Source organism: Sturnira hondurensis, unplaced genomic scaffold, assembly GCF_014824575.4.
Source record: "Sturnira hondurensis isolate 20B ecotype Veracruz unplaced genomic scaffold, ASM1482457v3 Scaffold0024152, whole genome shotgun sequence".
NCBI lineage: Eukaryota > Metazoa > Chordata > Mammalia > Chiroptera > Phyllostomidae > Sturnira > Sturnira hondurensis.
The window spans coordinates 5,777,311-5,790,508 of record NW_028096783.1 but is presented as its reverse complement, the minus strand read 5'-3'; the positions used below and the strand labels follow the sequence as shown (position 1 = coordinate 5,790,508).

General features: G+C 44.7%; 1 protein-coding gene across 1 annotated transcript in view; it reads right to left on the bottom strand.

The window, feature by feature from the left end:
* The window catches only part of ARHGAP32 (Rho GTPase activating protein 32), a 274,955-nt gene extending 262,124 nt beyond the window's left edge, over positions 1-12,831 (bottom strand). Inside the window, exon 1 of the mRNA XM_037038281.1 lies at positions 12,528-12,831. The gene's annotated coding sequence lies outside the window, so the exon portion shown is untranslated. The remainder of the gene's footprint in view (positions 1-12,527) is intronic.
* Positions 12,832-13,198: the final 367 nt, after the last annotated feature.

Genomic DNA, 13,198 nt, shown 5'->3' with positions numbered 1-13,198 from the left:
AAGGGAAAAGAGAAAGAACTTGTATTAGAATGCTAAGCAACCATTCCTTCAAATTTGTGCTTTACCCAATAAATACAGCTCCTCATAGAAGTCACATTGGTGAGCAAGTCAACAGACAAAAACCAGCTTAGTTGCATGAAAAAAGTATTCAAACATAAAAAGCCTAACTCTCACCACTTAGAAAGCCTTTATAAAAATCCCAGATTCTCTAGAAGTAATACAGAATGGAAGTGGACAAACATCATGCTCTATTCTCATTGACAACCTGTTCCAAGGAGGGAGGCAGACCACTGAGAATGCAAAATACGGAGGCACAAAGACTCCCTCATAGCTCATACCTTCTAATACCCATCACCATGACAATCAGCTAAATATAAAAACGCACCTTGACTTCCCAAAACTATTAGAGCAGGGTTTCTCAACCTCACACCGACATTTACACCAGATAGTTCTGGGGGGGGGGGGGGTTTCTCAACCTCACACCACTGACATTTACACCAGATAGTTCTGGGGGGGGGGGCGGCAGGGGCACGTGGCAACTGTCCTACTCATGAGTAACATTAGAGAATTAGTTATTCTACACGTGAGAACATAAACCTGGGAAACACTCCTTTCCCAGCCCATCTTAAATGTGTACAAATCATTCCACATTATTTATAAAGTAATACTGAGGAAAGCACAGGTACTGCGAGGTCAAAAAGACCTAGATTTAAATTCTGAATCAATCCACCATTTAGTTGGGTGACTTAAGCAAGTGATTACACTTATCTGGGGTTTACGTAAAATAATGTTTGTAAAGATCAATATAAAGTGGGCACTAAATTAAAGGGAAATAAACTTATATTTATGTGCCAGAACTTTATCATAACTAATTTAGGAAAGAACTACTTCTAAAAGTATTGCAGTTTTCTGCCTTAATGTAATCTAACTTTTTATAAATGACACAGGGTGACGATTTCAGACAAACATCACTCTAATAACTAAATATGATGCTAATCTAGGTAAGAGAGCTATCGAAATGGACAACACAGAGAATCAAGTTTCAAGACACTGGATCAAGTCTGACCAACATAAAAATGATACTATTAACAATGATTAGCCCTGGCTGGCACAGCTCAGTGGATTGAGCATGGTGGGCCTGGGAACCAAAGGATCGCAGTTCAATTCCCAGTCAGGGCACATGCCTGGGCTGCGGGCCAGTTCCCAGCAGGGGATGCATGAGAGGCAACCATACATTGATATTTCTCTCCCTCTCTCCTTCCCTTTCCCTCTAAAGACAAATAAATAAAATCTTTAAAAAAAGAATGATTAATGTAAAGTCAAGTCTTTGGGTTAAAAAGCAACAATAAAAGAGTCATATAGCATAAGTTGGGGTTGAAAAACTCTTAAAAATTTTAATTCCCTGCATGCCCTAACTGAGCCTGAAATGATAGGCTGTCCCCCAAAAAAGTACAAGAAAAACGATTTGGGTTAGTAGAGAGACTATGCCAAAATAAGAGTCAGGAGAATGGAGCTCCAGTTTCAGCTGCCCTAGTTGAGTGAGAATATGTAGCTAGATTAAACCACTTAACCTGGATCTATATCCTCATTAATAAGAAGGGCACAAACCTACTTTGACAGTCCAACATTGTCAAGCAGATCAAATAATGATGCTGATAAAAAATTCTGTTAAAGCTGTATGTAAAGCACAGGAAACGAAGAGCCCGAGTAGTCACTGCGTACCAGACTGGAGCAGGGCTTCCCAATCTCTCCCGCTCTGACACACAAAAAACGACTGTGCTGGTGCAGGCACACTGGGGTAAATAAGCCATGCATGCTGTTGCTGGGCAACAGTGATCAGCCTAGAGGCTCCTGCCTCTCCATGACTGACAACACTCTCTGAGGACTAAGGAAATCAGTATTTCTGGCCCATCTGTAACACATTCAGAGCACTGCCTAGCACACTAGTGAGAAAGCTCTAATTAGAATACAGTGTCTAATTTGGAATACTATAAGAGGAAATTTAACATTTTCCACAATAACTAGCCCTGGAAGACAGAATCAAGACCAGAGTCTGATGGCGATAGAACAGTACTATCTTAGCAACAGGGACCCCTGCCCTGGTCCTGGATCTGTGGAAGGTCATGCTCTGGACTCCTACAGGCCACATCCTTGACCATGGGAGGCTAGTTGTTGTAAGGGCCTAAAAGGTGTGCCCACCTGCAGCCTACACACTTTGGTCCTCATCTTGTCCAGTACCTCAGAATTTCCTGCCTACTTCCAGGGTGTGTCAGGCCTCTTTTCTGAGTTAGTCCTCGCAAGGGGAGATGAACTCATCAGTATTTACAATCCTAGACCCAAGGGATGGTCAAGGAGCTGCTGTCTGAAGGGCGTGAGTAGGTGTGTGGGCTCGAGTGTCCACACATGCGCACATGCAAAGTCCCTTGTGCAAGGAGCCTGCAGGGAAAAGGGGATCTCGGGTTGAAGGCTGGTCCTTTACAATTTGTCCTGGAGCAGAACGCAGGCACATCTAAGAATTCTGTTCTGCTCTCTCTGATCAGGTCAACCATGACATTTTATTAAGGTAGGCAGTGAAACAGCCTTATCAGTTAGTTTGATTTAGAACTTGTAAATGTTTAGACATGTGGAATATGGACTTCCATTTGTGTTCTTGCCCCAAGTCCCAAAAATGTTAGGGATGACCTGGAAAATGAGCTAAAAACCTTGTCATAGGAAGAGTTGAAGGAGTACATTTAGTCTAAAAAGAAAAAAGGCTGATAGGAAGACAAAAGAACCAACCATCTTTCACACGACAGCTAAAGAGCTATCACGTGAAAAATAAAGCATATCTGTGTGGTGGTGGAAATTCAGGGAGCTACATTCCACTTTAATATAATAAGGAATTTTTAAACAATGAGAGCTCTTTAAGAAGAGTTGGACTGTCATGTAACTGAGTTCCCAGACACTGGCAATACAGAAGCACAGGGCAGAGGATTATCTTCCAAGGATAACCTGAAGGAATCCTGCTATTGGGAAAAGGCAGGACTGCATTCCCTAGAGGTCTCTGTAACTACAGCATTCAACAGTCCTGGGAAGATGTCGCTCCATGTGCAGAAACAAGGGGTGTGAGACACAAGGCTAAATTAAAGTTAAATCCTGCAGTAACCTCTCTCTCTTAAAAAGTTCCTGCTGTCAGCTCACTCTTGTAATCTGCCTCTTCATAACACGGAGGTGAGTTCCTCCGCCCCACAACATTAATCACTGAATAAAGGCTAAAGTGGCCAGTCTCAAGGGACTGTTTGCCCATCCTCCAGAAAAGCATAACCTTCCCCACCGCTCCCAGTTGAATCCTCTGATCTGGCATCATCACTGAAGACCTTGCCATCCATTCCCACAATGGACTCGGGCACCTCTGGGTCATCAACAAATTATTTATTAAGTAGGGATGTTAAGTATTCAACAAGTCTCCAGACAGAGGCCCTGCCCCTCAAATAGTTTATGGACAGGGAATTATAAATTAAACAATTTATAGAACTGTTTAATTTCTATAAATTTCTCCTGAATTTCCACCTAAGCAATTAAATAATAAACTAATATAAAGAAGATAAACAGGATCATGGAGCAGACAAATTGGAATGCTGTACTTTTACAGGTAATCACAAAGGCCTCTCTAGAGAAGACAAAGAAGGCAGTCATGCAAAGATCTGAAGGAAGCACATTCTAAACAAAAGGAACAGCAAATCCCTAAGAAGGTATGTGCTTAGCTTGTACAGTGGATAAAAAAGAGCATCTTCCACTACACGCCTATTGGAATGGCCTAACTCCAGAGTGCTGGCAACACCCAGCGCCAGAGGAGCTGTGGAGCAACAGGAACACACTCATCCATTGTGGGTGGGGATGCGAAGTGGTACCGCGACTTTGGAAAACAGCTCCGTTGGTTTCTTATAAAACTAAATATACTATGATTCAGCAATCACACTCCTTGGTATTTTATTTAACCAAAGGAGGTGAAAAATAATGTCAAAAAAACCTGCACACGGGTGTTTAAGCAATTTCATTCATAACTGCCAAAATCTGGAAACAAGCCAGATGTCCTTCAGCAGGGGGGTGGATAAACTGCCGTGTGTCCACAGTGGAATGTTATGCAGCGCTAAAAAAGTAATGAGCTATCAAGCCATGATACAATATGGGGAAACTTAAATACATACTGACAGAAGGCCATCTGAAAAGGCAACATACTGTACACTACCAACTATATGACATCTGAAAAAGGCAAAACTATGGAGTCATTAAAGAGATCATTGATAGCTGGGGTTGGGGGTGGGGGGAGGCAAGGGATGGATAGGTGAAGAATAGGGTAAGAAGCATAGGGCAGTGAAACTACTCTGTATAGACTGTGTAACACCTAGAATGAACCCTAATACAAACTATGGACTCTTGAGTGATAATGTTGTGTCAATATAAGTTATCAATTATAACAACTGTACCATTCTGGGTATGGCAATAGGAAGAGAGGCTGTTCCTGGGTTGGAAATCTCTGTACCTTCCATTCAATTATGCTGTAAACCTAAAACTCCTCTAAAAAGTAAAGCCTACTAAGAAAGAAAAAGAGCATCGCTGTGACTGCAGCCCAGTGAACAAATAGAGAATAAAAGATGAGGGTAGAGAGAAAGCCAGGAGCCCGATCATGGACTACAGATATTGTAATCTACATTACTCTTTGTTATTGGGAGCTGGCTTCAGCATCGTAGGGTATTTAGCAGGACCCCAGCACCCTACCCACTAGATGCCAGTAGCACACTACCCCCACCCCACACCCAGTCCTGACGATCAGAAATGTCTCCAGACATTGCCAAATGTCCCCACAGGACAAAATCTTCCCCACTGATACAGGGTCTCATGAGTGGCCAAGATGGAGGTTTTGTTTGCACAATAAAATTTTTACCTTTGAGTTTTAGTCTTAAGTGTATTAGAAAGCCAGTAAGTAGGTCAAGCGATCAGATTAATTTAGCATTATTTTTACTTTCTGTGTACGGGACAGGTAAGGAAGGCAGAGACAAGAACACAGGAAGGGAAGTCTGTTGGCAGTTTTCCAGAGGAAAAAGGCTACTAGCCCAGGTTTTTCACAGTGAAAAGGCTGAGACGCAGTCAGGTCCAGTTTATGTTCTGAACATGGAGCTGAGAAGACTTACCATGAGATGAGAAGAAAAAAATGGAAGATGATTCCAAGGGTATGGCCTGCACAACTCAATAGGTGGTGGTGCCACTTACTGAGACAGTGAAGGCAGGGATGCATGAAAGAAAGAGTAATTCATAGTTCACCTTTGTCCACATTACATTTGAGGCATCTCTCAGATATCATGCGGAGGAATGAAGTTAGATGAGTCAAGAGGGGGAAACTCAGCATTAGAGATAAGAATTTAATCCTCTTCGGCATATAAATGGTATTTGAAACCACGAAATTGGATGAAATAACCTGAGCAGAGTCCAGGGACATTCCAAATTTTAGAGCTGGGGGAGGGGTAGAGATAAGCTGGCAAAAAGACACAGAGAATGAGTAGGAAACAGATCAAAGATCAAAGTCATCCAATGTGAAATGCTGGTGAGAGGTCAGTAAGATGTAGACACTGAAGTGGTCACTGGCATTGGCAAGATACAGGCCATGGCAGCCTGAGGAAGTCAGCACAGCAAATATAAACATCTCTTGCTGTAAAAGAAAACACAGAAATCAGGCAATAGCTGAAGGGAATCATAAAATGGAGGAGAATGTGGCTTAAGAGAGGTGATTTATTCAGTCAAAGTATCACAGGCTCCAACAAGACCAAATTGTATTCTTCTCTCACTTAACCACCCAGAGATAAATGAGCAGTCCACGGCTCGGAGGGAGCTCTGCTGGATGAGACCATCCAAGAACCTGTCTTGTAGATCTGTATCCTCCTAAAGTGTTGCTCACCCGCAAGGCTGAACAAAGGAGAAGAAAGAGAAGCAGAAGGCAACTAGCTTCCTAAGACCATGACCCGGAAATCCCGCACACCATTTCTGGGTATGTCCCTTTGGCCAAAATTGAGTCACATGGCTACATCTATCTGTGAGAGAGAGGCTGGGAAATGTAGTGTAGTTGGGCACCATGTGCCCAGACAAAACTTGAGGGTCCTATCACTGAAAGGAAGCCGCAGAGAATGGCATTTGGTAAACAATTAATCATCAGGGCTGCACATAATATAAGGCATGTACGCCTAAAAGAGATGATCCAGTAAGGAAGGAACAATAATTTAGGGGAGAAAATAACTACAGAAGTGGAGGCCTTAAAAAGGCAAAAATGAGTGTGAGCACAGCATAAATTTTTGCCTCAAAAAGGGACACTGTGGTCTCCTGTCACTTCTCAAATGCTAAACTTTACAAAAGAAAGGTTGTCCCCGAATGCATTTCCAGCAGGTTAAAGTCACCCTTCCCTCCCATCTAATAAAACCAAGTGATCAGAGAGAACCAGTGTAAAACTCTGGTCCACACCACACAGTTCTCTCTTGGGTTGTCCCCTGATAGGCTGATTCGAAGATGCTGCTTCTCCATCAAAGAGAATAGGACCAATTTCAGAGCTGGAGGGAGCCTACTAAGCTCATTTTACAAATGTTCAAGGTCACAGAGTACCCTCTCCAACAGTACATCCTAAGTCTTTCAATTGACAGACAGATCATCCCAGTGTCCCCTTGCCTACCCTTTTATAAGAATCTTTCTCAAAATATAGTTCATCTTCCCAATAAAATGAACATTTTCTGAGCACAAAGAATCAATGCCACCTTCTTTCATATCTATTTCCCACTGGATCTAGCATGGTACAAAATATGTAATATGTACTCAGAGAATACCAAAATATGTAATATGTACTCAGAGAATACTTCTACTGCAAAAAAAAAGATTTGGTTTTCCTCACCCTACTGCAGCCAGGACTGCTACTGAATCTGGATGACCACTGGATATAAAGCAACTACTAGGTCAATGGTAACTAAGCAAGCGCAAGAGGATGGTCCCTAGTTTAAAAAAAAATCAGAATCATAATTTTGGACCAAAAAAGGACCTTACCTTTAGTCTGACTCCTCATTACAGATATAAGGAAAATGAGGTTCAGAGAGATAAATTACTTGTCCAAAGTCACAGACAGTTTACAGCACAGCCAAGAACAGAACCCAGGTCCTGTGACTTCGAGTTCAAATTTCCTTTCTCCATTAAAGGTTACTTCACTTTTATGTCTGGGCTTAATATACTAAGTAGTTATTGAATTCCATACATTTTCTTCAAAGTTGCAGAAAATGCTACTCTTCTTAAAGTACCCTTTTACCACGTATCTCTCCAAAGAACAAAGGAAAAGAATTACAGTTTCTGTCCTACACACAAGGGAACAAAAACAATGTTGTCAACGGCTTGCCCAAGATCACAAGGCTGAACTCCATACAGTAATGCTTGTATGATTTCTAAGTGCAAACAAACTGAATGTCTACTTTAGAATTATTTCCCAGAGCATGGTGCCCATCGTTTCTAATAGAAACAATGTAAATGCATCATGACACTTCTATTATAGTGGGGTCACATGCTTTTCCTTCCCATACTTTCCATCTCCACAGCCTCCAATATTAATATATATTATAATCCATAATGTAAAGTAAGTAGTAAATGGACATATGACCGCAAACCAAGTAACAGGATCTGTCTAAAAACCAGAATTCTACTTCCACAGTGAACATTCTGGCACATACATTGGTTATGAGAAATTAAACCAAACATCTCATTTTTCACATCCTTTTATGTGTCCTAAAACAATCTTCTTTAAAAAAAAAAAAAAACATTCACTAGGAAATTCTTTTTTTTTTAAGATTTTATTTATTTATCTTAGAGGGGAAGGTAAGGAGAGAGAGAGAGAAATATCAATGTATGGTTGCCTCTTGTGCATCCCCTGCCAGGAACCGGGAACTGGCCTGCAAACCAGGCATGTGCCCTGACTGGGAATCGAACCACAATCGTGTGGTCCGCAGGCCCGTGCTCAATCCACTGAGCTACACCAGCCAGGGCACAATCTTCTTTAAATACCAGGGAAAGCCCTCTTGTCCAGGTACACAGCAAAACTACAAACAGCTATCTTACCAAATCTTTACTACCTTGGGAAACATTCTCTCTCAACTTTCACCTCTCTTCAGATAGAAAACTGGTTGGTTGGTTGGTTCTCAAAAGGGAATACTGTCTCCTCATGAGAGCGGGTCTTCTTTACATCTTTACCTTTCTTGAGGTGCTACAACCAGAACCCTGCAGTTTCCTTTTCCAAGCGCTGCTGCCCCATGTGAAATAAAGGGCCTCTGCCTTCATCCATCCCACTGTTCCATGATGGACCATGTGGGAACATCGATGCCCTTCCATCTCCCTTGGACCATCACGCTGCATTTAAGCATCACCCAAGGCATGAAGCTACACAACTGATAGGACTGCAAAAGCCACAGTGACCCCAATTCTGTCTCATTTAACTCAATCAGAACAATGGCCTGGTTTATTTGCTCACTCTTAGTTTGAGGGTAATGTTACATAAACCAGCACTGGAAGTTAAAAAGCACATCCAATTTCTCACTTGTAACATAATTTAAGTCAAAAACTTTAAAAAAGCAGTTTAATATTAAAGCCTCTAACAGTAAACTAGGTCTTTAGAAAAATATTAAGTTTTATTATTGTAACTTTAAGAGGATATTATAGAGATGCTAATGCAAATCATAAGGAAGACTTAGCAGAATGTCATACACATGTAAGGAAAGTTATCTAACCCTGGCCTAATTAAAACAGGCTTTTCTCACATATCTTTCCCAGACCAAAAACAAAAAAACACCAGTATCAAAATAGAACTGATATTTAAATTGAGTTTGCAAACACGCACAGAATGGTATTAGAAAATTATCAAAAACAAGGATCTCTAACCCTGGCTGGTATAGCTCAGTGGATTGAGCATGGGCCTGCAAACCAAAAAATAGTGGTTCGATTCCCAGTCAGGGCACATGCCTGGGTTGCAGGCCAGTTCCCAGCAGGGGACTCACGAGAGGCAACCATACATTGATATTTCTCTCCTTCTCTCCTTCCTTTCCCCTCTAAAGATTAAAAAAAAACACAAGGATCTCTGAAAAACAGAGAAAAACTACCTTCCCCCCACTTTTTTTTTGGAGAGAGAGAACAGGGGTGGCAAGGGAGAAAGAGAAGGACATCAATTTGTTGCTTCACTTACTTATGCACTCTTGGTTGGTTCCTGTATATGCCTTTGTGGGGACTGAATCTGTAACCTTGACTTTATTGGGACAGCATTCTAAGAAACTGAGCTACTGAGCCAGGGCTTCCACCCATTCTTATTCACCTAAATAAGTAATTAATAAAAATATAGCATAACATATGTAAATTTTCTCATTATTACAATTATCATCTGTTGACTAAACTAGCAGCTTCAGTAAAGTTGACAAGTCAGTAACAAGTAAGCCTATCACTCAGGAGAACAGGTAGATAATACAGGGGCAAAGGTGCTATACAGTAATTTAGGCCTACGTTTACAGTAGGATTTACAATCATCACCACCTGCATTGTACTGAGTGCTTACTAATACATCGCATTCAGACTTGACATGTACCATTTCACTTAATCATCACTACAACCTTCTAAGACAGATCCTATCGTCATTCTCTGGTTATAAAGGAGGTACCTGAGGCACCAAGATGTTAGTTTGTCCAGGATCAAGGTTTATGCTCCAAAGTAAAACTCAGTACCTCCCCAGGGTCTTAACCCTTACAATGCTATGATAAGAAATAACACTTATTCGAAGTAAGGCATGAAATTTCAAGTCCTAAATCAGTGTTTGGCAGACTTTTTACGTAAAGGGCTAGATAAAGAGTGTAGGCTTTCCAGGCAAACTACCTCTGTCGTAAGACCACAACTCCACTGCTGAGCTGCCAGTGCGGCCACAGACCACCCATAAAGGGACGAGCAGGGCTGCGTGCCAAATACCTTCATCTGTGAACACTGATATTTGCATTTCATCTAACTTGCACATGTCTGAAATAGTATTCTTTTGATTTTTTCCAAGCGTTTCAAATTTAATCATTCTTAGTTCATAGCCCACACAAAAAACAAGCTGTGGGCCAGATTTGGCCAAAGGCTGAATTTTGCCAACTTCTTCCTAAATAATGCAGAAAAATATAATTTTTAACTAAACAGCTCTTCTCACAAATGCTAACTTGTAACCTGCTTCAATACTTTGAACTGATGCTTTGATGAAACTCAAAGTCTCCATAAACTTTGCCATCTGTCCCAAAATAATGAAAACTTCCAAAAGTTCCAAACTGTAGGTACTGCACACAGATGTCCTAAGAATGAGATAGAATCGCAGCGTTTTGAAACTGGAAGAGATCTAACACATTCTCATTCCTTACAAGACCAAACTAAACAATGAACAATATTTAGCTCATTTCATGCCATTTCTCTTCCGCTATCACAGTCTTCTGAAGAAAACAGGTGCTAGTCCCTGACATGTGTAAAACGCATTCACAGTCAACAATGAAACTATAGATATGATGCAGACAACACACCCAGGCCCACTTGAGAAGGGAAAACACTGCTGAATAAGTCATCTAAACAGAGAATAAGGGGAAAAGAGAGAAGTGGAGATGGATGTATTGACATTAAAGTCTCAGCCCAACTGCAGAATAGCTTCTGATTGGGAAATGATGTGGGGGGTGGGAAAAGAAAATAGAAGGAACATAACTACTGGAACGCAAACCAACATCAAAGACCCTAATGACAGTTGAGCCTGCCTGGCTGCTTCTGAGTGAGTCTGTCCCTAGAAAACAAAACAGTTATGTAACCGAGAAAGGTTCTTGCAACAAACATTTCCTCTCTGGCCCACTTACACCCTGTCACCCACCTCAATGTGCACCACTGCAGACTAAACCCAGCTTGCACCCCAGCTATGGCTGGACGGGTCTCTGTCCAAAGTGCTGCTTTACCCCGAGGCCTGCTCTGGGGACAACAGTATGGAGGTGACTGGCTTGAGCACAGTTCCAGTCTCCCGCCACGCTATGGCCTCAGTCTACTGAGCATCACCACATCACCAATTTTAAAAATGAAACAGACTCCAGATAGACCTGCAAGTGGAAATCACAACAGCATGACACCCCATCTTCACAAACAGCCCTATTAGAATGAATCCACATCAACAAGTTCTCGAAAAACTTTGAGATCATCTTGTAACAGCAAATAAAGCTTCTATTTCCTTCACTCTCAAGCCCCAAGGAGCAAATGTCAAAATGCCCAGTTAGACTTCAATGTACCCAATAAGGAAAAAAACCCTGAATCACAACCATCACTACCCCAAACACTGCAACAATAAATCTAATTCCTGGACCAAACTAGCACACCTTCTGACTCTGAGAGCCACTGTACTCTAGCACCACATGCTCTCTTTCTTCCAGTAGAAATACAAATATAGACAACGTTTACAAAAGCAAGTGATGTATCAGAAGTTATTCCTGTTCAGAATGACTTAAAAGGTCTAAATCTGTGCCAAGCAAAAGTCTGAAAGAATGGAACATAAAAGAGATGCTGACAACAATGCAATGTGGCCCAGCTGCCACTATCCGTGTAGCATCACGCAGTGCCCCAAGCATTTTAAAAGCAAACTGCAATTGTGCATGCAGATCAAAATGATAATTATCCCCATTCTATTTCCTAAAAGCTAACTATTAAACTGCATCCCAAGCATCCTGCTGTGGGTCTCCTCCCCTCTACCTTCGTTGAGCTTCAGCAAGAGGAGGTGAAGTTAAAAGAGGATCAGAAGTAGACTAAAACTAAGGAATCAAGCTTGACCTGCTCTTCCCACCGTTTCTTGTAATCTGTTTGCGAAAACATTCAACATAAATATTTCAAGTCAACGAAATGAGAAAGGCACGATACGAGGGTGGCGGGGAGTTCAAGGAGGAAAGAAAGGGGACACTAAGTCACCAGCATCGTCCAGTATGTACCAGCAACTTCAGCCAATGACACAGATGAGAGGGAAAACTCCACGGGAGTCCCCGCGAGCGGAGACCTGTCGGAGACCTGTCGCGCAGCCTGCCCCCACCAACCCCGGGGGCGACACCGCAGGGAAACGCTAGCGCGCGCGGACAACTACCCGTGCTGTGTCCCCTGAGCCCCGATGGCATCCCTGGGACTCGCGGCTCGAGCACGCCTGGATCCTCGGGGTTGAGCACCGAAGAGGGCGAGAAATGCGTCCGCACCCTCGCCTGCCGAGGCCGTGGGGCCACGGGGATGCTAGCGCGGAAGGCGGCCGGCTCGGAGCCGGTGCCCGCTGGAGGCTGGGGCACTGAGCACGGAGGGACGGGGGAAACCCGAGATGGTCTAAGAACATTCGATCCGGAACCCTGACTTGAAAAAGAATTCTTTTTTTCCAAAAAGGAAAGCAAGGCCCCCCGCAGCCTTCCCCGCGGCGCCTGCCCACGTCACCGGCGCCCCCGGCCCGCCCGCGCCCCCCGCCTTACCGAGCCCCGCGGCCCCGCCGCGCCGCTGCGGCCTCGCTGCGCCCGGATCGCCGCTCCGTGTCTGCCCTCCGCGGCGCCCGCCGCCCTTTCCTCCTCAGCCTCCTCGTCCTCCTCGTCTTCGCCTCCGAGCACCGCTCGCACCGCAAGCCTAACGCCTGGCCGCCCAGGGCAGCCGCGGAGGCTCGGCCGGGCGCCCCCCGCGCCAGCGCCTCATCCCGCCCGGCCGCCCGTCAGGCTCGGGGGCGGGGACGCCGGGCTCCCGGCCGCGGCCTCACAGTCCCCACCTCCGCCACGCTCGCCCGCCCCGGCGGAGTCGGCCCGGGTCCGCGGTCCTCCGGCTCGGAGCCCCTACCAGCCGCCCTCGAGCCGCCCCCGCCGCGCCCCCGCCTCGCTCGCCGGCGCGCGCCCGCCGGAGCCCGCCGCCCGCCGGGCCTCCGCCTCCTGCGCTCCGCCTCCTCCTGCACCGCGACGCCCGCAGCGGGGAGAAGAGGCGCGCCGCCGCGGCCGCGGGCACGAGTACGCGCGAGGGGGGCGGGCGGAGCGCGCGCGCGGCCGTAGGCGGCGGGGGCGCGCCCAGGCCTCGCCTGCCGTTGTCCCGGGAGTGCACGTGCACGGCGTGGGGGCCGCAGGGGTGGGCCGGGAGCGTTAAGGGCGCTGCTGAGACGCTTCCC